This window comes from Lagopus muta, chromosome W (genome assembly GCF_023343835.1).
Source record: "Lagopus muta isolate bLagMut1 chromosome W, bLagMut1 primary, whole genome shotgun sequence".
Classification (NCBI taxonomy): Eukaryota; Metazoa; Chordata; class Aves; order Galliformes; family Phasianidae; genus Lagopus; species Lagopus muta.
Genome location: NC_064471.1, coordinates 5,096,877 through 5,119,159, shown reverse-complemented (window position 1 = coordinate 5,119,159; position 22,283 = coordinate 5,096,877).

Below are 22,283 nucleotides of genomic sequence, written 5' to 3'. Positions count from 1 at the left end.
ATGCTTATGTTCACCCCTGGCAGCAATAGGTTCTCTTGACATCAAATCTTAGCTCAACAGAATCGGTCTTCATCATACTAACAAGATAGTCCTAAATAAAAAGAAAGTAGAAAGAAATGGAGTACTGCACTCTATTTAGTATCTCAAGTTTCAGATAGGCTAAAAAAGTTAGGGAGTTAGGGGGTAGTATGGTCAGGTTGTTGTTGGACTTGATGATCTTTAAGGTCTTTTCTAACCTGAGCGATTCTATGATTGTATGACTATGACTTATAATCTGCTGGCTTATGTTAACATGCAAATTCAAAACGAAAATTTCTGATTTATGAAGGGAAGGAAGAAAAAATCACGAAGTTGGTAGCAGCAAAGTACCTGTTTAGGTATAGCAGGAGCTGCCAGTCCTACAGCAATCCCAATACCAGAGATGTTGTAAGGCCACAAGTATTACTGTACCAGAGTAACAGAGATCGTGTTGTCTTTGCTCTTCAGCATGTTTTTGGACTACTTGTATGTTCTGAAATACTAATCCTCCAAAATTCTTAATTGCATAGCTGCAAAAAATTCTTGCTGATTTTAATAGCAGGAATTCAAAGATGTGGGTTACTTATTGTTTTCTTCTCCATTTGACATGTTTAAATTAACCTAAAGAATGGTATTGCAGCTGGCTATAACCACAACTGTAAATTCAAAGGGCACTTTGAGTAAATATTTTGTAGTATTTGCTTAAAATCCGCAGCTACAGCAAACGTTTCTGCTAGCAATTAATTTAGTAGAACATGTTTAAAGCAAATACAAAAGGGATGCAAAACTGAAGTCAAAGCAAATATGTTTTAAAATTGAAATGAATATTCATAGGTAATATTTTGCAGCATTGACTCAATTCTAGTGTCTGTTCACTGGGGACATGCCATGTTTTCCCTCATTTGCTAGAGGACCTATCATTTGTATGTATAATAGTTAAGGATAATAAGTGTTGTTTTACCTGTATTCAAGGACTTCTGAGCTGGCTTTGACTCAGCCAAAATATTTCCCTGGCCTTCAATAACCGCCTGCTGCATTGGAAGAACACATGAACATGTCTCCTGAGAATCACTACAAAAACAGTGAAATAATTTGCTAGTTTAAAATCATTTCTGCCAGCAGAGAGACTTGAACTAGGACAACTTTGATCTTAGAATAAATTATGTCCCAAATTGCAGATCTCCTGCAGATAGTACAGGAGCAAAGAATATGTACCTTCATCTCTCTTTTCGTTACTTTTTTTTTTCTCTATTTTTAGAGAGATGCTGAAACTGATTACTTCCTTGTTTTTCCATAGTATGGGTGGCATTTCAGCAGAGGGCTCCTCCATCCGCTGTTTAGCCCAGAAGTCATAGCTTATGCTTAATGGATGTATTTTGGAGTTCTATTCATAGAAATAATTGAAAATTACGATGAGAACTTACTGCATTTCAGAATCCTACAGATATTAGGGTTTTTAATGTAGTAGAAATTGATTATGTAAATGGCAGTTATATTTGATGGGTAAATTTTTATATATTAAATGGTTATGGTTAGTGATCCTCTGTGCACTTAGTTTCCTGGAAGAGATTCTGTACAAATTCTGCTTCCCTGGTTTGCATTCTCTTTTTATTGTCTTGTGCTGAATGATTTGTTTTGATCATTATAGATACTTTGTATTACTTAGACTGCAGATTTATTTTACATGCAAATATTATCCAATTTCATGTCTTCATTAAACTTTAATAAGGCTTTACGAACTTAGCGCATAAAAGACAATATTGAATCAACAAAGCCTGTGTAATGATGATTGAAATGCAAGATCTAGGCAAAGCAGTGGGGGAAGTAGCTCAAGTAGAAGCAGTGCTGGAAAGCCTGTTGATGCATTCCGTTTATTTTTAAGCTCTAATAGCTAAAAAAGTATAAAGTAAGACTCTGGGGGGGGGGGGGGGGAAGGAGAAAAGATGAGGGTACTACTGTTGCTGTCAGTGGTATACTTGAAAGTAAATGCTAACGATGTTCATTTATATGTTGCGTGTGTAATTTCTTTTAGTGTTTTTGAGATGATAAAATAATCATAAAAAGAGATTCAGTTTGTGGGTTATGGTGTATGAGGAAAAAACTGAGTAAAATAGGCTGAGCTATTGCAAAAAGGCAAAGATGATCATGAATCTAAATAAACCCTAAGTGGAATTACTGGGTGAAGGAATCCGGTCCTTAAAAAGATTGCATTAAATATCCAAGCATAAATGTAAGTCAAGTACTCTGTTCAGTGCTGTAATTACTTGACCGCAGTAGACTTAAGACATCTCTGCTCTGGTTACCACCCCTCATGATCCTTTTGAAAGAGTATGATTCACTTAAACAAAACAGCTGAAAAAAAAGCATTGCATAGATTGAAAGAGTTGCAAGCCAGCCAAACACCAGCACTGTTGCTTTTCCAGGCTGTGAGTCCACATTATCAGTCTCAAACTCACCAAGTATGCAAAGGCAGCAGTTACCCTGTGTACAAGGTGCTGGGTCCATGAGAGCAAGGAGCTTGCCCAGGTCTGGGAGAGGACAAACAGGCTGGCCTTTAGTGACCAGGGATTGCAGCAACTGTGAGCAACAGGGGTGTGCTATGGGCGTCTGGGCAATGTTGGGATCCTTGGCACAGTTTGCTTTGACTGTGAAGAATTTACTGGTGTCAGGTTTAGAGGAAAGCTGGTACCTGGTAGAGATGTTATGAGTTGAACACTCATGACTTTAATACATAAACTAGAAGAAACTGAAAAGCCAGGAGGAACACCCATCTTTGCTGATACAACCCATGGAGTGGAGGTGGTTAATGCTCATTTTCCTTCTGAAAAGACCAGAAAGGAAATAAAAGTGTGAAGGCATTAACAGAGAAGGGCATTCAGTGAACTGACATGTGCAATATTAAACAGCAGGGGAAGAGTGGAACCTTTAAGTGCTTCTGTCCCACTGTCAGAAACCTAAAAAGTGAGAGAGTGAGTGAGCAGGAAAGCTGGGTGTCAGATAATGAGCCTGCTGTGATACGTATCTCAGATGCGGTGGAAGGAGGATGATCAATGGGGCACAGAGTTGCCAGGCTACCAACTTTGCAGGAATGAGAGAATAATATGTACAGGCAGGAGAGTATCACAGCATGAGAAACATAACAGCTTAAAAATATTGCAGAAAAGGAGCACTGCAAAGGTCTTTCACAGGATTTCTGCCCACTCATAATAGGAAATAATTAATAAAAATAACTAGAAATGTACGGTAAACCTTTTCTCAGCACCACAGAGATATCAGGGAATGTGAAGTGAAATCAGAGAAGCTGGGAATTTAGGACACGGAATAATAGTGAGATATTTTTTCTGCACAGGTACAGATAGGTCAGTGCTTTATCAAGATGAGATGTAGAAAGGAAACTTCTGGACATATAGATGATTGAATGGTAACATTAATGTTAAAAATAAGAAGACACCATTCTAGATTTTGTATAATGATCCAAAAGATCTACTTCAAGGCAAATTAAAGGAAGCCACTTAGACCACTTAGCAGTGATCACAGTAATAGTACACTTTCATGTCACAGTGGGAGAGAGCAGGGTGAATAGGTCCAGTCAGTGAATACTTAAGATTAGAGTAGAACTAATTTATTTTTTTATAAAGAAATAAATAAATATTATAAAGGAGGCAATTAGTCAAATAAACTAGAAACCTGGAAAGCAAGGTATCTGCAAAGATCATGCTGTGTTCAAGAGTGCTTTATTATTAGAATCCCAGGTAAACTATCGCACTGGAAATAAAATGGAAAGAAAACCAAAACAACAAAAAAAAGCTATCAAAGTAATCCTGAGAGCATGCCCCTAAGGAGGTTGTCGCAGGGGAAGCCTTAAAAGTATCTTTTAAAAAATACGGAGCTCATCCAAATAAAAACTAGAAAACCCATAAATCATGGCAGGTCAAATGTAGAAAGGAAGCAGAGTACTAAAAATGTGAAGAGCAACTTGGAAAGGGTGCTTGAGCTTCTTTTCAAAGGCTCTTAAGTCAAAAGCAGGAGTCAGGTAGGGCAAAGCTGGGATCGCTTAATGGCAAAACAATAAAGAAGAACTTGGAAATTATAAGACTGTAGTGGAGGAATTGAATAAATTCCTTTCATTGCTCTTTCCTGTTGAAGACACTGGGGCTGTTCCTACAGCTGTGCAACTCTTTCCAGTAAATAGGGTAGGGTTAGGGGTCAGAGGAACTGTATGAGTTTGGATAAATACACAGGAAGTGTTTGACCAAACAGATATATGAGATGGGGAAAGCAAGTACTGATGCTGAACAATTGCTGTACAGAGTTAACACAAATCATCAGTGAAGTCCTCCAGATCCAGGTCAATATCTCATCAGTGACCTGGGAAAGAAAGTAGGAAGAGAAAACCAAGTCTTTCTGGAGTCAAATTCTGTAGTTAGCAAGAAGGAACTGCGGAAGGACCTCACGAAGAAGTTCAGCACCATTCCTTAATGCTAGGCCTGATGAGCACAGGGATCTTGGAGCCACTGCTGATATTTCTGCAAAGCCACCCCCTTGCTGGGGAGCAAAAATGTCACAAAATAAATGCTGGACATTGCTGAGAAAAGCTCTTGAGAGGCAGAGAGAGCATTCTACTAGGATACTGAGCCCTGGTTTAACAACAGTTTTCTCATCTAATGCAGCCTGTTCTTTTTGTACATTAGTAACACTAAGGTAAGAATTGCAATGCTCTCTGTGATGCACTCTGAGAGAAATTAAGTGAAATTAAGTTTGTGCAGACGACTTGTGCTTGCTTTGCCTAATGTAGCACAGTACCAGTCAGGAGGTAGAAGTCAGTAACATAATGTCAGATTAAATCCAGAGGCAGAATGGCTGAACTGACTGGAGCAGCGTGAGAGGTTTATATTATAGCAAATCTTTGTCCCAACCCTGCTACAAGTTCGTCCTGCATCTTTGTAGTTTTCCATCCCTGTTGTTGTTGTAGTTTTCTTTTTTTAGAAAGGAGTTGGGGGGGAATCTGTGGAGATTAAGAAGAAAAAGCTAAATATTAGTGTGTGAACATGCTTTATTACTTACTTAAAAATTGAAACTTTGTGTGTGAAATACTGCAGTGGTAGAATGTCTTTCTGACAGACCAGACATTAAATTCCTGCATACATCTACTGGAAACACTGCCAAAAAATTGCTCCAGGGCTGACTCACTTGTGAATTCTCTCACTGCCCAAGCAATTCCAGACAATAGCATTTGTGATGAGAATTGACTGGCTACTTGTGGGTTTGTTCAGTGCAACACCCATAAAGTGGGCAGAACATGGAAGAAGTCAAAGCATGGTTGTTGTGAAGTTGAAACTATTGAGGAGTGAAGAAACTATTTAAGCTGTGCTCTAGAATTATCTTTTTCAAGTATCTTCTCTGCTCACCAAAAATATAAATAGCTGATACATAGTACTAGAGCCAGCTGCTTGCATAATTTGTTGCATCCACCCACTTTGGTATTTCAAACCACTTGCTCTTGTGGTGTGTACAAAATCAGAAGTTGGTGCAGCTTGATTACTGAGAACTTTCACACTTCTACAAAACTGTGTAAATTATTTTTTTTTTCCTTGTCTACTGAAAGTAAACACAGGTATACCTCCTGTACCGAAAGATAAATATATGTATGGCTAAAAATATATATATTCCACTACAATATGATTTCAGTAGTTTATATTGATTTTAGCTTGTCTGAAGTCAGATGATTCTTTTTCGACTGCTAAATAAGACTCCCTTCCTTAATGCTATAACCCATTACGTTTATGAGAGTACCACTTCCTTACTTTGTTCTTCCTCCTATAGCAGACTACAAACATATCCTCTCTAGAAGCCTTTGACTTTTATTGTAAGTTGTTCTCCTCAGTTACTTTTATGGAAACAAGGGGGAACATTTTTGTGTTTAACGACAAGGGACTTTTCAAACCAGCAACTAGTCTGGGCACCATATTGTTCATAAATACAGTATTCTTGAAGATTTCACTTCCCAAGAGACATCAACATTATTATCTGCAGTAGGTGGCAGTGGCATATATCACAGCTTGGCTCTGCATGACGTAATGCAATCTGAAGTGTAAACAAGACATCTATTATAGTGGTTGTAATCACTTTCTCTTTTATGACTTCACATTTTTATTATGCCTTCATTACATGGCAAGATATATTTCAACTTTGAACTTCATCTGCAGAGTGTATAAAAGGGTTTCAATAGATGAAAGAAATTTTTCACTTGTAAAAGCTGCCTTTTGATGATAATACTGAAAGGCTTCAGAAGAAATTTTTTTGTCCACTCAAACTGTGTAGTGAAAACAGACAGGCTGCTCTTTTCTATAAATACAAAATACTTTTCTGGAATTCAGTTGCATTTGGTCGCATCTGGATTGTATCTTCCATGCTGAAATCTACTTTCTCTTTTAAGAGAAACAACCTGTTCATACATCTGATTAAATGCTAAATTAACAATTATAAAAACAACAAAAAACAAACAAACAAAAACAACCTGGAAGTATGCATATATGTGTAGCTCAAATATGATTTATCTGGGCTATGAATCATTTTCAGAAGCTTGTCACTTAATCAGTTACATTGAACTGACTGTATTAAAAAATGACAAGGAAAACTCAAAACTATTCAGCAATTTGGTTTTGCAGTTTCATTTGCATAAATAAGACATGCTACTGAACAAAAGCTCTGGAAGCGTTTTTACTTGAGCTGCTCATTGGCTAGGATTTTGCTTTTTTTAATGCATTTGCTGATAATTTAGTTTTAAAAATGACTGCACCTTTTTTCATCTCAGCTGTATCCTTCTCCAAGGGTTACATGCTGTAGAGATGTATCTTCTGAACTATCTGCAACCTCTCATCTTTAGAAACTTGATTTATCAGGAAAGCTGACAGTCACTTCAGACCTGATTTCAGAAGTATCATCTTGTCAAGGGAATTTTTGAACATAGAAATTCCTGTGAGATTTCTTAGCTATCAAAATCTTAAAATATATGAAACATTAGATCTCACGGTCTTAAGGTGACTGAAAGTTCTGCATGGATTTTAAGGCCTACCTGAAAATTATCAGTACTCATGTCATTATAAAGGAGAGTAAGTAGGGAAAAAAATATCTGAATAAGTTGGTGAAAAGAGTTGAAGTCCAAGCAGTTGTATTCAGTGTTGTTCTTGGAAGCAGCAGGGATATGTTAGAGACAAAACAAAAAAAAGCAATAAATGTACGTAATGAAAATGAGAGAAAATCTGACTCTAAAGCATATGACAAAGGTTAGAATAATTGTAGGAAACTGTATGCATACAATGGTTGTTTGCCATCACATTTTTGCCCTAACAGAATTGCATTTATTGCTACAATTCTCAGTGTTATTATCACACCAATCATTGCAAAAATGAAGTGCCTCAAGGTAGAAACACCTTATCCTCATTCATCCTTGATATCTCCCTTGAATATATGCTTCAGTTTATAAAGGAAAATAACATTCTTTTTCTGAAAAATAAAGCTAAAACCAAACTTGCTCTTTCTTGGAAAAGATCAGAATGAAAGCGTCATGATAGCTGACCTGGATAATGTTTGTCAATAATTAACTTCTTAGAGAGAGATCCCCTCAGAAAAGCCAGTCTTTCATATGTCCTCAGTTACTTCTGCATACACTGTAGTAACAATCTGTTTTCACAAAGTATGAATTGCACTTTTGCAAAATTGAGGAAATTCTATGCTTTAATATTTGCTACTGTAGTACTATAAACTTGGTTGAGCCACCATGGAATCCTCTGGGCTAGTTGTAAAATGCAGGGCTGTTGGAGGAAGAGGTTTGTGTCAGAGCTGGAATTGTAACTGTGTGGGCAAATCTTCCTTGAACTGTAGAACTGTGCCATTTATTGTACTATTAATCTCATAGTGTAGCCCCATTTTCACTGCATCTGAGAGTTCTTCTGCACTGATTACCTTGCTACGACTTGTTGGGTTGATGGGCCATTGATCTTGTTCTGGGTTGAAAAAAAGAATGGAATTTTAAGTAATGACAAAAATGTCTGCCTTAAAAGAAAAAACACGAAGAACATTATTCAGTGTGGGTTATATCTCAGAGACGTTGTCTCACATCAGACTCAGCTAAATGAGGCAGAAGTAATTGTACTCATGGGTTGTTCCTACCTGCATTTTTTTTAGGAAGAAAGCTCCATAACACTTCATACTGCTGTCTACTAGCCATATCCCACCTGAAGGCATTAGCTGCTGATTTCAGGCTTTCCAAAATTTTGGCAGTGTTCTGAAAGAAAAACAACAAACCACTGCAAGAACAGGGAGGATCTGGACAGCACCTGGGTTGCAAAACTCCAGATCTCTGCAAGAAGTCTTACCAAGAGCTGCATCAGTACTAGTGCTAGTGTGCCTGCTCTTAGGGCTCTGGGCTACAAGTAAGTGGATTTGGGGTTTGGATAAATTTGAAGCAGACCGATGTCCTTCCCAAGGACTGGGTCCTTATAGGCAGCTGAGATTTCAAGTCCACAAACTCTGTTGTGATGAAATAATTGTAGGGAAAGGTGTACAGTGATAATATCTTAGATCTAGTTTTACCCCTGTGAAAAATAATTGAGTTGCTTTGTGTGAAATACATTGGTACCATCACATGCAATTTTTCTTGCTTAATTGTCCTGTGTGATCTGCAGTGGCTGCCAAGTCCTGCTCCATGTTGGTCCGTTTTGGTGCGACAATTGAGAGGCACATCTCCTGTGTTAGGAGTTGTGAACCTAAGTAGTAGCAGCAGAGCAACTGTGCAGCTCACTGCCAGAGTGAGGCTGTAAAGCAAATTTCAATTTACCTGGAGAGTCCTTAACTAAAAGCACCCTGCTTCTTTACAGATTAAGATATTAATATATTCTGAAAGAGAATAAATTATCCTGGTTGCTTATAAAAGTGGATTCTATCGAACTCCATACCCAAACATTTAATTTAACCATTGCATGTGAATTTAGAAAATAGAATATCAGAATCAAAATTCAAAATACTTCTTCATTCTTTCAAGATCAGTGTTTGAACAGATAACTCTATATGATAAATATGCAGCATTTGAACAGATCTTGTGAGAAATCATGTGAAATTCTTTCCTGTTACACGCTGAAGGCAGGGTGGCTGTTGACTCCAGCCCTGAACTCCGCTCTGAATGTGGTAACTTGACTCAGTAAGGCATTAAAGCACAAGTAATCACAGAATAAGTGATCTGATGAATCACGGCCCTAACCATGAAAATATGTCTAATGAAATTGTGTGAAATTAACTTTATTCACAAAGCACACCTGTTCTGCTGGGAAGATGGCTATAAATGTATTTGTGTCACCTGCCCCAGCTGTGAGAGCTCCTATAAATCACATAATTCCCTTTGACAACTGATACTGCCTTGAGGGCACCCTTTTCCTTCTTTGTGCTCTTTCTGAAAATGTGCATTTGCATAAATACAAATTTGTATGCCAATAAATTTTCCACTAGATTTCCTTTTTCTTTCATAAACTTGAATAATGTTCAGTTTATTCATAATTTACTCTTCCCTCTTCTCAAAACAGAGAAGAGGGAAGTTTCATGTACAGCCATGCTATGAAGTAGGATGTTATTTCTTACAAATATGGCCCATCCGAAGGCACTATTTTGTCTTTAGGTAGTGCTTTTAAGGAGTAGTTTTCTTTGGCTGTGCTGAATCCAGATGAAAAACAAAACAAAACTCTGGTAAACTAATTGGATCTCTGCTTCTCCCCCTCCATTCACCTGATGTGAGATGTAGCCAGACCCCATGTGTTGCTAAAGGGGTAGAACTTCAATTCCTGCACTCCAAGTGGGATGTGAGTCAGTCCTACCGCTGAGGGAGATCTTAATAAATACCTTATTGGTCATATTAACAGAGCGTGGGTTGCATACGCTAGCAAGGTGCTCCTATGAAAAATGCAATGGTTTTCCTTCAAGAAGGGTGTCAGTTTATTAGTGGATATCCAGATAAGGGCAATCCAGGGCTGAGATTAACAGAATTGCAGTGGTACAGCCTTTTAAATGAATAAATCATGGGGAGTCATTGTAATAGTTTTCAAGTATGTGAAAGACTGTTGCAAGGAAGAAAAAACCAGCATTGTTTCTGGGTCTGTGACTTAGGATACAAGCAGTAGAGGGTTGAAACGGCAAACAGAAAAGTTTGAAGTCACTGTTAGTGGGAAAATAAGCAATGAAAAAAACCAACGAAGCCAACTGTCTGTGACATCTACCATAAAGCACTGCAGGACATGGCCTTAGGGAGGCTGTGGAGACTTTAAAGAGTCAGCTGGTTAAATATCAGCTGAGAATGACAAAAGAGCAGCAGCTTGCTCCCCTCATTTTTGATCTCAATGTGTAGTGTGACTTCAGAATAATTACAGTTGGTCCTTTGTATGCATAATGTGTAATTATATCTTGGCAGGTCTGTAAAACTTGAGCAACAAAATATTACATTAATGCATATGTGAAAAATAGATGTGAGCAACGCTTAGGGTTTGTTTTTTTTTTTTGCAGTACATCTATTTGTCTGCTTTTACTGAGTTATATTATGTTTTATCTTTTTTCTTCCTGTGGTTAAAATATAAATTTCTACCAGTGCTTAGAAACCGTGGAATCATAGTTCCAAAAATTGGCTTGATTTGCAATTAACATGAAAGACCTGGGACTGTTGGGCATGGAGAAGACAAGACTGAGAGGGGATCTTATCAGTGCCTGTACCTAAAGAGTAGAAGTCAGTCAGATGGAGCTGGGCTCTTTTCAGCAGAGTCCAGCACCAGGACAAGGGGCAATGGGCACAAACTGGAACAGAGAAGGTTCTGTATGAATGTGAGGAAGAACTTCTTTGCTGTCAGAATGATGGAGCATCACTGAAACTGGCTGCTTAGAGAGGTGGTGGAGTGTCCTCCAGAGTTGTTCAACTGGACGCCTACCTGTGATCTGCTATAGGGAACCTGCTTTCGCAGGGAGTTGGACTCAGTGATTCTCAGTGGCTCCTTCTGAGCCCTGCAATTCTGTGATTTGTTTTCCATAATATCTGTTGTCATCAACAAAGCTTTTAGGTGTGGATGCTTAGTATAAGCTTCCATATTTGCTTGAGAAATCCATAGTATCTGTATTTGACTCTAGTAAGTATTTTCCTTACAGTAACTTTTCCATACTGATACTTGACTTGTACGCTGTCACTTTTGTTTACTTTCTGGAGCTAAACCTGCTAAAGTTTACAACAGGCTTAACTGAAATTGGACCCTATGCTTTCCCTTGGTTATACATCAAAGAGAGTCTTTTCAGAAGATTTTGTCTGGTACAGTGGCACAAAGGCAGTACTGCTACAGTGTCTGCCCCAGAGGAGACCTGACATGAAATCTGAGCGAGATGAATGGAGCTGACAACTCCTCCTGTTTGACCACAGAGTCTGGGGATGGTGCTAGGAATCCTAAACTTGCCAGGTGTTACCGCTGCATCTTCTACAGCTAAGAATTTGGTCAGCAAATATCTCAGGAGTATAAAATATAGAAAAGTGCTGAGAGTACAAATAGCAATCTCAGAAGGAGCAGACTGGCAGTTCATTTTTGCACTCTTTCTTTTGTAGAAAAAACAAAACAAGGCACAGAAATGGCTCAGATCCATTATTGTATCTGCTTTATATCATACAACCACAAAATGGTCATCATAATTTATGGAAGTAATGTAAGTGCTAAGGAGAATTATTCTATGACTGTATGTTACATTTCTGCTCACAAGCATTCTCTATTGGACCGGAGATGGAAAAATGTCCCTGTGCTCCAGCAGTTAAATAATACAACAGCCCCATGATCAGAGCAGCGGATGGTCCTTCAGTCTTCAGTTCTGAGCTGGCTTTGAAGATCTAGCCCTGTATATTGATATTAATTATAAAGGTGTAGATCAGCCGCACTCCCCTGAAACATCCTTATGTCTTCCACCTCAGTTTGGATGAAACTATGGAGTTTTCACTAGAAAGAATCTTGTCTCCCCGTGTCTCTAACCCCAGTGGTACAAAACTATCTCCACTTTGTTGGTGGGGCTCAAGAAATTCCGGATTAAGCTGGTTGTTCAGCTGCATGTGGTTCTTATAGTGAGCAAGTAAGAGGTGCCTGCATCTCCCCACCAGGGCTTTCTGTTCACGTCCATGCAATTGCAAACCAGGCAATGTTTTCGAAGTGCTTCCTTTTCCATTATTTTCCTCTAGATGCCTTAGTTCATAGCATTGCACATCTCATTTTTCTGTGACCTGTCAGTATTCCTTTGATTGTTTAGTTGTGCACTCACCATTGCTGTCATTGTAGCCAATTGTCATTTGTCATTTCTTTCTCCCTTTCTGGCTGTGTGGAGCACTCTGATTTCAAATGCTGACTGCTCCCAGTAACACAAACAACACAGCAGCCTGGAAAGGGAACTCATGAAGAGATTGTCCCCAGGTCCTGATCCACAATGGAGTGCCAAGGTACCTGAAAATCCATGCAGTGGTCTAATACAGTCAACTACGCTTTTATGAATAGTTGCCAAAGTCTGTTGTACAGCAATCTCATTTCAAGTTAGCTTTAGAAAATAGCTGTATTTCCCTTCATTAGTATATCTTCTGTTCTGCTAATGTGATTGAGTTGTTTCTCTTAATGTTTTTTTATTTTAATTCTCTCTCCAGTTTGGTCTTACTGTTCTTTGTTTCTCTTCAGCTCGTGACTAATAAGGTTTTAAATCCATATGGTAATGTTTAGCTATCTTACTTGTATCAGCCTGAGAATATGTAACTTCACTTTGCGACTCTCTCAACAGACTCTTTCTTATTTTTAACCTCTCTGTCAGTTAATACAAAAAGCTACGTGGAGGGCTTACCATAAAATGAAACTGGTGGAGAAATGCTGTCTGGGCTGCAGTAGTTGTACCCTGGTCAAGTTGATGATCTTAAGTAATGCGGGCCTAGCAAAGAGTGAAGTTAGAATATCAAACTTTGGGACAGTGAACTTGAAGATGTTTGAGGAATTATTGGATGAGATCCTCTGAGAAACTGTTCTTAGACACAAAAGGAAGTGGAAAGAACTGGCACCACTTCAAATTTGCCTTTCTGAGAGAACAAGAGCTCTCTATCCCCCTAGAATAAGAAATCAGTCAGACAAGGCAGGAAACTGGCATGGCTAACCAAGGACCTTCTGATCAAGTGGAGGAAGTAAATGGAAAAGTGTAAGCTGTGGAAGTGGGGATGGGACCAGGAAAGCCAAGGAACAGGTAGAATTGAACTTGACAAGGAATGTGGAAAACGACAAGGATTTCTTAAGATACGTTGGGCAGAAGAGAAGGACAAAGGAAAGTGTACCCCCTTGAATAAATGAAGAGTGAGAACTGGTCTCCTGAGACATGGAGAAGTTCTTTGCCTCAGCTTTCATGACCAGTCAGACTTCTCACATCTCTCATGTCTATGTGAGGGGTGCGGGAGTAGAATCCCTCTCAGTGTACGAGCGGAGCAAGTCAGCAACCACCTCGTGATACTGAATGTGTACAAGTCTATGGGGTCCAAGGTCCTGAAGGAACTGGCTGATGTGATGGCCAAGCCACTCTCCATCTTATTTGAAAAATTGTGGCTGAAGTCCTTGGTGACTGGAAAAAGGGAAATATCACTCCTGTGTTCAAGTAAGGGTGAAAAGAACTGGGAAATTACAGGCTGGTAAGCCTCACATCTGTGCCTAGGAAGATCATGGAGCAAATTCTCCTGGAAGAGATGTTAAGGTGCATGCAAGATGTGGAGGTGATCTGAGACAGCCAGAGTGGCTTCACCAAGGGCAAATTGTGCCTGACCCAACCAGTGACTTTTCTATAATGGAGTGACAGAATCAATAGACAAAGGAAGGGCATCTGGTATCACCTACCTGGACTTGTGCAAAGCTTTTCACATGATTCCATGCCATATCATTATTTCTAAAGAGGAGAGAGATGAATTTGAAGGCTGGACATTTCGATGGATAAAGAACTGATTGAATGGTCATAGCCAGAGAGTTGTCAATGTCTCTACGTTCAGGTGTAGGCCAGTCACAGTCACGTTCCCCAGTGGTCCATCTTGGGACTGTGCTTTTCAATGTCTTTATCAGTGATATAGGTAGTGGGATTGAGTGTACTCTCTGCAAATTTGGTGATGGTATCAAGCTCAGTGTTAAAGTTGGCACAAAATAAAAGAGAAGGATGCCATGCAGAGGGACCTAAACACTCTCAGAATGTGGGCATATGAGAATCGAATGACATATTTATCAAGGCCAAGTGCATGGTGTTGCACTTGGTCAACAAAATCCTATATACAAGTACAGGCTGGGAGAAGAAGTCATTGAGAGCAGTCCTGTGGAGGAGAACTTGGGAGTCCAGGTGAGCAAAAAGCTGGACATGAGGCAGCACTGTGAGTTTATGTATTTATTGTATTTTAAGTCCCCCAGGTGCCTCAATAGAAACTAGATTCATATTCTGCTGAGGCTGGTGAAAAGATCTGTGGTGACTTCAGTGGACTTTGGGTCGGAATTAGACCAAAATTAATAGCATTACTGTAAGAACCTTCCTTTGTCTTGTACCACCTTCTCTCTCTTCAACAGTTTTTTTAGGTAAATAAAATGACTGTTGTGTTTGAAGAAGAAAGCTTAAACATTTGCAGTATTTGGCAACTCATTTTAGATCTCATGATATATGATGTTCTTCAGAAGCTTTCATGTCCTAGAGGGAGGTTGTAACTTAAGAACTTCAGCTGTCATTAAAAAGAAATTATTGCTTGGTCTTGAGATTACCCAAAGGAGCTAGCAAATATGGACAATAAAAGAAAAGAAAGAAAAAAAGAAAAGTGAAATAATGATTCTTTAGTCGATCTTGCATTCTCTGAGGGAGATGACTCAGGGTGGTGAATATATATAATTCATTCTGGGGAAAAAGAAACTGCCTGACTGGGCATAAGACACTCCTTCTCTTAGTGCTAAATTGGGATAATATGCCTGAGAAACTTTTGAATGGAAAAAAAGCCTGCATACATATTGAATACAAACTTTAGGTATAGCCTTCAGATATCTCATTTGTTTCATTTCTTTGCCTTTCCTACAGATTTTGTATTTCTCTTGATGGAATTGGGATTTTGTACTAATTAAGTTCCTTTTAGAATACTCCTTCTTACTATTTTCCAAACCTCTACAAGTAAGATATTTCACATTCAACAAAATGTAAGCAGGTCTGTAAAAGTTTATGTAAGTCATCATTTTGTAAACACAGATCAACTTTAAGCAAAGGTGATCTTACGTACCTCTGAGACTCAATTTGAATTTCACACGAATACATGTTACTTAATTGTATTTACTTGCTTGGATTATAAATAATTAAGAATGCCTGTCCAAATCTCCTGGTGCCACAATATGTCAATAGCTATACCATCCTAGCAGTGTGCAATTAATTAATTTAACAGGAACTCAGCCAAACAACATCCAATGGAGATTCTTCAGTCTCACCATTACTGTGAGAAACAATCCATAGTTTTCTCCAGAAATACAATAAATGTACTTTCTGTGTCCTCCTTCTCCTTTCTTCTTTCTCTTCATCTGTTCTAAAATTGAGAAGACATGATTCATTGAGAAGACTTGTTTGCTCTGTGCTGACTTATTTTCAGCTAGTGAAGGCTTTGGGATTCATTTTTACAAAATGCTGCTAGTTGTCTGAATCCACACCTAATTAAAGATTTGTTTCAGTGTTTACAAATCCTTCACTAGTCCATATTGCATTTGATGCTATTGGGTGAAATTTATTTTTTTAAGTGTTTAAATTTAATTTAAACTTCCAGAAATGCTACCAAACAGTTCTATATAGATTTACTAACATGAATATTAATAAATTATGTGCATTAATATAATCAGCAAAGTTATAAATGCATGTATGCATGTATATAGCCTTACTTGTCTATATCAGTGTGATGAAAGAGACATCTGAATATACATAGCATTGCCTAAAAGGTTTATGGAAACAGTGAAAAGTGCTCCAGTCACCAACATTAATTTTGCATTCTGTTTATATGCAATACTTGCCTAAAACCCAGGCGTTTAGGGGAGAGAGTTGTGGTATTTTGGTTCTTGCACTTTTTTTTTCCTTTTTAATTTTGATAGTTCAAGACAGATATCCAATATCCCGCAATCAAATCTGATGAACAATGTACAAGTGATAACAAACCTGTTCTGCATTCCAGTTCCTTCATCTTTTAAAGGTATAAAAAAAAAAAAGGGCTTTTTCATGTCTGGGCGCATTACCTCACGTTTACTATTAAAACCCTTTGAAGTCTTCTGTCAGGTGCTGTAATTTGCCTCTCTGCAATTAAATGTGCTGATAGTTGTCTGATGTGATTGATTGTATTAGGCTTTCTAAAAAGTTGATGCCATTTTATAAATTTTATTTTTCATCAACCCTTTAAGGGGGTCAAAGCAGAAAAGGTAATATAACAGCTAGTCTGTCTGGATACTTGACTGTCCGCAGCTGTGGTCATAGGTGCAACTATAGGTGCCATGCTGAGAGCATGGCTAGGTTACCATTTCTCCTTTGTAGTAATAGGATGGTCCCTGAATTCCTTTTTAAAATATATCCCCAGTATCATCATTTCCACTCACTGTTAAAACAGAGCTTTGCAGGTTAGAAGCATCTGCCCTCATGGAAAGGCATCAAACTTGGTTTTGTGTTTCTCCGTTCTACTTAACCATCATAATGTTACTTATCTCAGGAATTTGTTGACACTTAAACATCTCTCAGAGGTATTTTATATTGTGTAAAAATACGATTCACTTAGACCTACTAAAATAAGGCTTTTTGAAAGCATATTTAAGTCCCGTACTTTGTTATTAATTTCCTTCTTTAGGCTAAATTCTAATGCGTGTATACCCAGTAGAGTAATGTACCTGCAGATTTTTTTTTTTCATATGCATTCACAAATCAAAGTAATAGCATACATTCCTAAGAAATATTAATCTTGTTCATCTCCTTTTTTCTTTTTTTTTGTAACATCCACACAACATTTCTTGAGAAAGGAGCTAAAGAAAAAGCAGAATATGAAATGCATCAAGATTAAGTACTAATAATTTGATAATAGTAATCATATAATAAATGGTATCCTCACAATATCTGCTGTTGGTTTTGAACATAATGAATCATACAGCAATCATGCAGTTGAAGAGCACATCATTCTTAAGCCTTTCATTATGAATGTGCTTTTTGTATTTCAAACTGAATGGTTCTATGGCTGTAGGGGGAAAAATAAGGCTGAAGTTTTATGAATCTGAAAGTTCAGGCTGAGAATAAAAATTAGTACAGTGTTTGAAAGTGAGACTGCAAACTTGATATTATTCTCTGTCATAGAGCTACGGAAACCCTCCCTCCTGCCATAGTGAACTAAGAGTTTCTGAGACTTTGGCAGTTACAGGCTCTATATAATCATTAATGTCGTATGAATAAATAAAGCCTACTTAATTCAACACTAATGAGATAAAGCACGTTCAGACAGTTTTCAGCAATGAAGACCATATTTGCTCATAGTTTTGCTAGAATAATTGTTCATTGTTGTCATGTTATGCAAATTATTTTCAACCATGTAGAGCTCTGTAGACAGCATACAGTAGCAACGCTGTGTGAAACTGTTGAAAATGATAATATAAACTTGATATATTTTGCTAGCAACTATTATTTTGGGGTATTTAAAATGTAATTTTAGTTGCAATTAGGAACATATACATTTGGAATTAGCCAAAATAACAGGATAGCAGAGGGATTATGAAGAAGGAAGGAAGGCTAAATCGGGCCATGCTCACATCCAGAGAGATGTTTAAATAATCCTGATATACTTAATACACTTCAAAGCATTTTATCTTTTATTTATTCTTTTTCAAGAACCTTCCAAGTTTGCCTTGTTCTCCTCTTCACTGCTACTTACAGTGCGCACAGCATATGAACTTATCTGTCCAATTATTGCATATTTTACCATGCTCTCTGCTCACTTCTGCCATTTTTATGGAAAGGAAGGAGATTAGATTATGAATTTAATGGACACAGGCTTCAAACTCTGCTCAAAACTTTAAGCTCAAAAGAGATTGAATTTAACAGAAATGTTAAAGCTGAGGTGTGTATATGTGGAAGCTTGCACACATGGGTTCTGCCCAAATCATATGATTTGTCAGGGGCAAATGTCAAAAATGGTATCATTTGATCCCCCTGTGTTTGTGAAAACTTATCATCAGTTTTGTCATAACAAGGTTTGAAAGCAGAGTCATGGCAATGGTGCTATCTCCAGAGCAGAATTCTCTCTCATCCTAATGAAGTGTGGCTCAGCCTGTTGGCTGTGAGTCTTACCGTGAGCATTCTCCTTCCTGAAGTCATCCAGGGAGTGATCCAGGCTCTGGTAGGAATCTGATTGAACTGAAAACATGCTAGACTGCAATTCTGGCAAAGGAAGATGCAGTTTTGAGCATTTTCAGGTGTATTTAAATGCACAGTAACTAGATCAATTGAAAATATCTCCTCCTGTCTGTGCTTTGTCTTTTTAAACTAGTGGAGATGTCGTGAAAACAATGAACTGGTCATATTTTCCTGCTATCTGTGCCACATCGCAGTGACAGGATACATGCTCTCAATTGTTACTGTAAACTGCTACCTTATCTTCCTCTTTTAATATCAGCAGTTATATTTATGCAAATTAACATGTTGTAAAATTTTCCTGTCATCCATACTTCAAAACTGAATTTGCTTAAATATTTGTGAACTAATCATCTTGCTAAACAAAAAAAAAAAAAAAGGAAAAGAGGCAGCTAAATTAAGACTAACCCTGCTTACAATAGAAGTAAGAAATAAAATTTATTAGTATACTTAAATACTGGTATGTTCTTCAGAAAAAAATAAATAAAAAGTCCATGATAAATAGGCTGAACTGTGAGAAGGTTGGAGAAGGAAAAAAATAGAAGTCCAAAGTTCATTTCAGAGGAGGCATTAATAAAAACTGGATGACGTGCAGGAAAGGAAATTAGCTGCTAGTGTATATGGACGTGAATAATGCTGGAGGATGTATTGTATAACTTAATCAGATAGGCTGTAACAGGAAGATGCAACTGTGGTTTCCTTAATGACCAGTGGGTGATGTAATCAAATGCTAAATGCATATTGTCAGGTTCTGACAAGTTTCTATCAAGGCAAAGATGGAGTATCACTTAACCAGGAGCTGAGGCTGATAACACATCCTCTCCCCAGTGAAAGGAGGTAGGAGTGGACAGGTTTCTATAATGCTGTAGTGACATGAAGCAATCTTCCTGTGTCATTCTCTAATGTAAATATCGTGTTCCCTCAGGGTACGTGTCTGCTGAGATCAGCAAGCTATGAAGTTATTAGTGCTGCTGGCTCGGGCACAGGGCACATCCAAGGCCAACACAGCATGGGCTTGCAAGATGCTCGGTCTCAGCCAGCAGCTCAGCCTCTGGTGTTCCTCCATGCAGGGCCATGGGTTGTCTGCAATTAACGTAGTGTGGGACTGACTGAATGCCCACACCTCACCCAGAGGGAGCGAGAGCTCTCCTGTGAAATAGGTAGCTTTTCTGATGTTGGGCTTGGAGGACACCAAACGTGCCATTTCTCTTGCTGTTCTGCACGTTGTCGGAACAGTTAGCCTCCATCTCAGGGGCAAACCAGGGCTGGATGCACCTGCCTCAGGATGACTCTGCATGGGAGGGAGGGCTTGGTCCTTGCTTGCTTCGTGGCATGGTTGTAGGTACCATCCCTCTGTTCATCAGATTGGAGTGATATAGCAGCAGTTTCATTGCAGGTTACTGTGGTGAATATAAGAGCCAAACAGAGTGAAAACAAAGACTGAGTTCACTGATAATCCTTGGCTTTGCATTTTAATGCATATTACTAGTTGAGTGCTAGATTGTGTTCTTGTGACAGAGCAGATTAGGAAACCATTTGCATGTGAATCTCTCTAAATCAGTGCAGTTTCCCCGGTAACAAATGGAGAACCAAGCTCCAAAATTTGCTAGTTGCCATTAAAATGTGTGCAAGTGGGGAGCGTGTGTTCTTTTTGCAAGTTTTTATTAAAGGAAAAAAAGGACTGCAAAACTTAACAAGATGCCTGATTTACATAAAATGAGAGGTTGAGGAAATGAAATCAGTTCTTCAACCAGCAGCACTTAACTCATACAAAAATCTCATTTCTAGTCAAAGAAAACCAGGGTATTTTGCTTTCTGGCTATTGCAAATGAAATTTGCTATTGCTTATTATTGTTGGGGAAGCTGACAAGAAATGGCATTTCCATCAGGGCCAGCTTTCCAAGCTCCCTTAGAAGCCAGCTGGGGAGGCTTGGAGTTAATTTTGCTGGAGACACAACAGGGCTTCCTAGCTCCATCTGTGGCTCTGCAGTCAGTTCCTCACCCTGTTCTGGTTTAGCCTTTAGGGAAGTCCTGGTGGGTTCCCAGTCCCTCTACAGCCATTGACTGGATTGAGTTTGAGCAATCTGTGATTAGAGCATCCCTAGTAGTTTTCTGAATGTGTAGTATCTGCTGTTTTCCTTCAGTGATTTCATGAAACTTTTTATATATTACCTCAGTGGTTTTGGTGAGTTTTTTCAGGGACTTCTCAGCAAAATATCTAATAATAAATCTGCCTCATTAAAAATGAACTCCGAAAATATAACTGAAAGCATGTAAGCAAGCAGGTGAAAAACAATCTTTTTTCCCCCCTCTTTGTTTGTTTCATTTGCTAGATCTGTTTAATAATCTCCAGTTTGCAAGTTATCCTAATGAGGCATAAATTTGGATGTGGAACAAATTGAAGCTCCTGTTGCCCTCGAATTTCTGCAGTGCACATATGAAAGAAAATTCTAAACAAAAACATTTCCTCTCAGTAGAAAAGCATCTCTCTTGTTCAGAGGTCTAATTTTTGTAAACGTTAAAATCATAAAATAGGTTTTTTAATAAATAAAAGTAATTACTGTTCAGCAGTCACTTAGCAGCAAGCTAAGCTCCTTCTGCGGCTGAACACAGCTTTGCTTCATTTTATCAGACTAGAGTGATATTTCATGTCATGCTGGGTTTTCTTTCCATTAGTGAGCCATACAATAATCAGGAATAAAAAAGGAAAAAATGTATTTGAGTTGCAAGATCTGAGCTACTGAAAGTTCATATCTTCAGTATGAGTAAGACTTATCTTTATCTCTTTTTTAATTATTACTTTGTCACTGAAAGGAGTGGCACAATTAGAAAGGGTCTTACAAATGATCGAGTTGTGTGATGGAATTCAAGTGCCACATGAGGTAGGTTGTGGACTCATACTTTTCCAAATTCTTTTCTCATCTTTGTGATCGCTGTTCAGCTTCTTTAGAACACGCCTTAAACCTGATATACTGATATATATAATTCCATGAAATAAAAAACATACTATAATATCAATAATTGTTTGTTTGCTTTTAATGAGAGATTAATATTTCAGTTTTTTGTTAGTGCCATCAGACTCAGAGGCCTAATAATTGGGGTTGAGAACATCACTTTTACATTCTCAAATCTCGCTATATTATAGGTATTTATACCAGTAATTTATATTTAAACCAGTAACTCGAGCTTACTTTTATTCCAAAATTAATTTTTCTTTTTCGTCTCCCGTTCCACAAGCTTATGGATTTACTAGCCAGCTAGCATGAAAACACGTAAGGATGGGGATTCTGCATCTCTTTTTGCAGGAGGATCTTCATACAGATGACAAAAGTTTGTTTCACTTTGAAGGACGCACTGAAATGTTCCTAGATTGTAATTACATTTCCAGTTCCCTGCCAGCATGTGCTGATTGCCTTTTGCAACTTCCTTGGGGTCTTGTCAATCCATTGATTAAGAAGCACTCAGAGTGGATTTGTACTACATTTGAATAGCTGATATTTGATTAGAGCTGAATGCTGATATATGACCCACTGTAAATAGCAATTTCTAAATCCTGAAGTGAATGATGAATCTTGTGATGTTAACTATTCCTCACTTCTCTGGACCTTCATACGGCTACTAAGGAGTAGTTGTTTGTGAATGAAATACTCTTTCTGTTGCAGAAAAAAAACAGAGCATGCAGTGACCAGTGCTAAAAGTCATTAACATCATGAATAGTTCCTTAAAAGAAGCAAAGTTCCTTAAAGTCCCAACTTCCAGGGCAATTGTCACTGTGCTTTGCTGTATGTAGCTCAGCCAAGTTCTTGCTCTCTTAG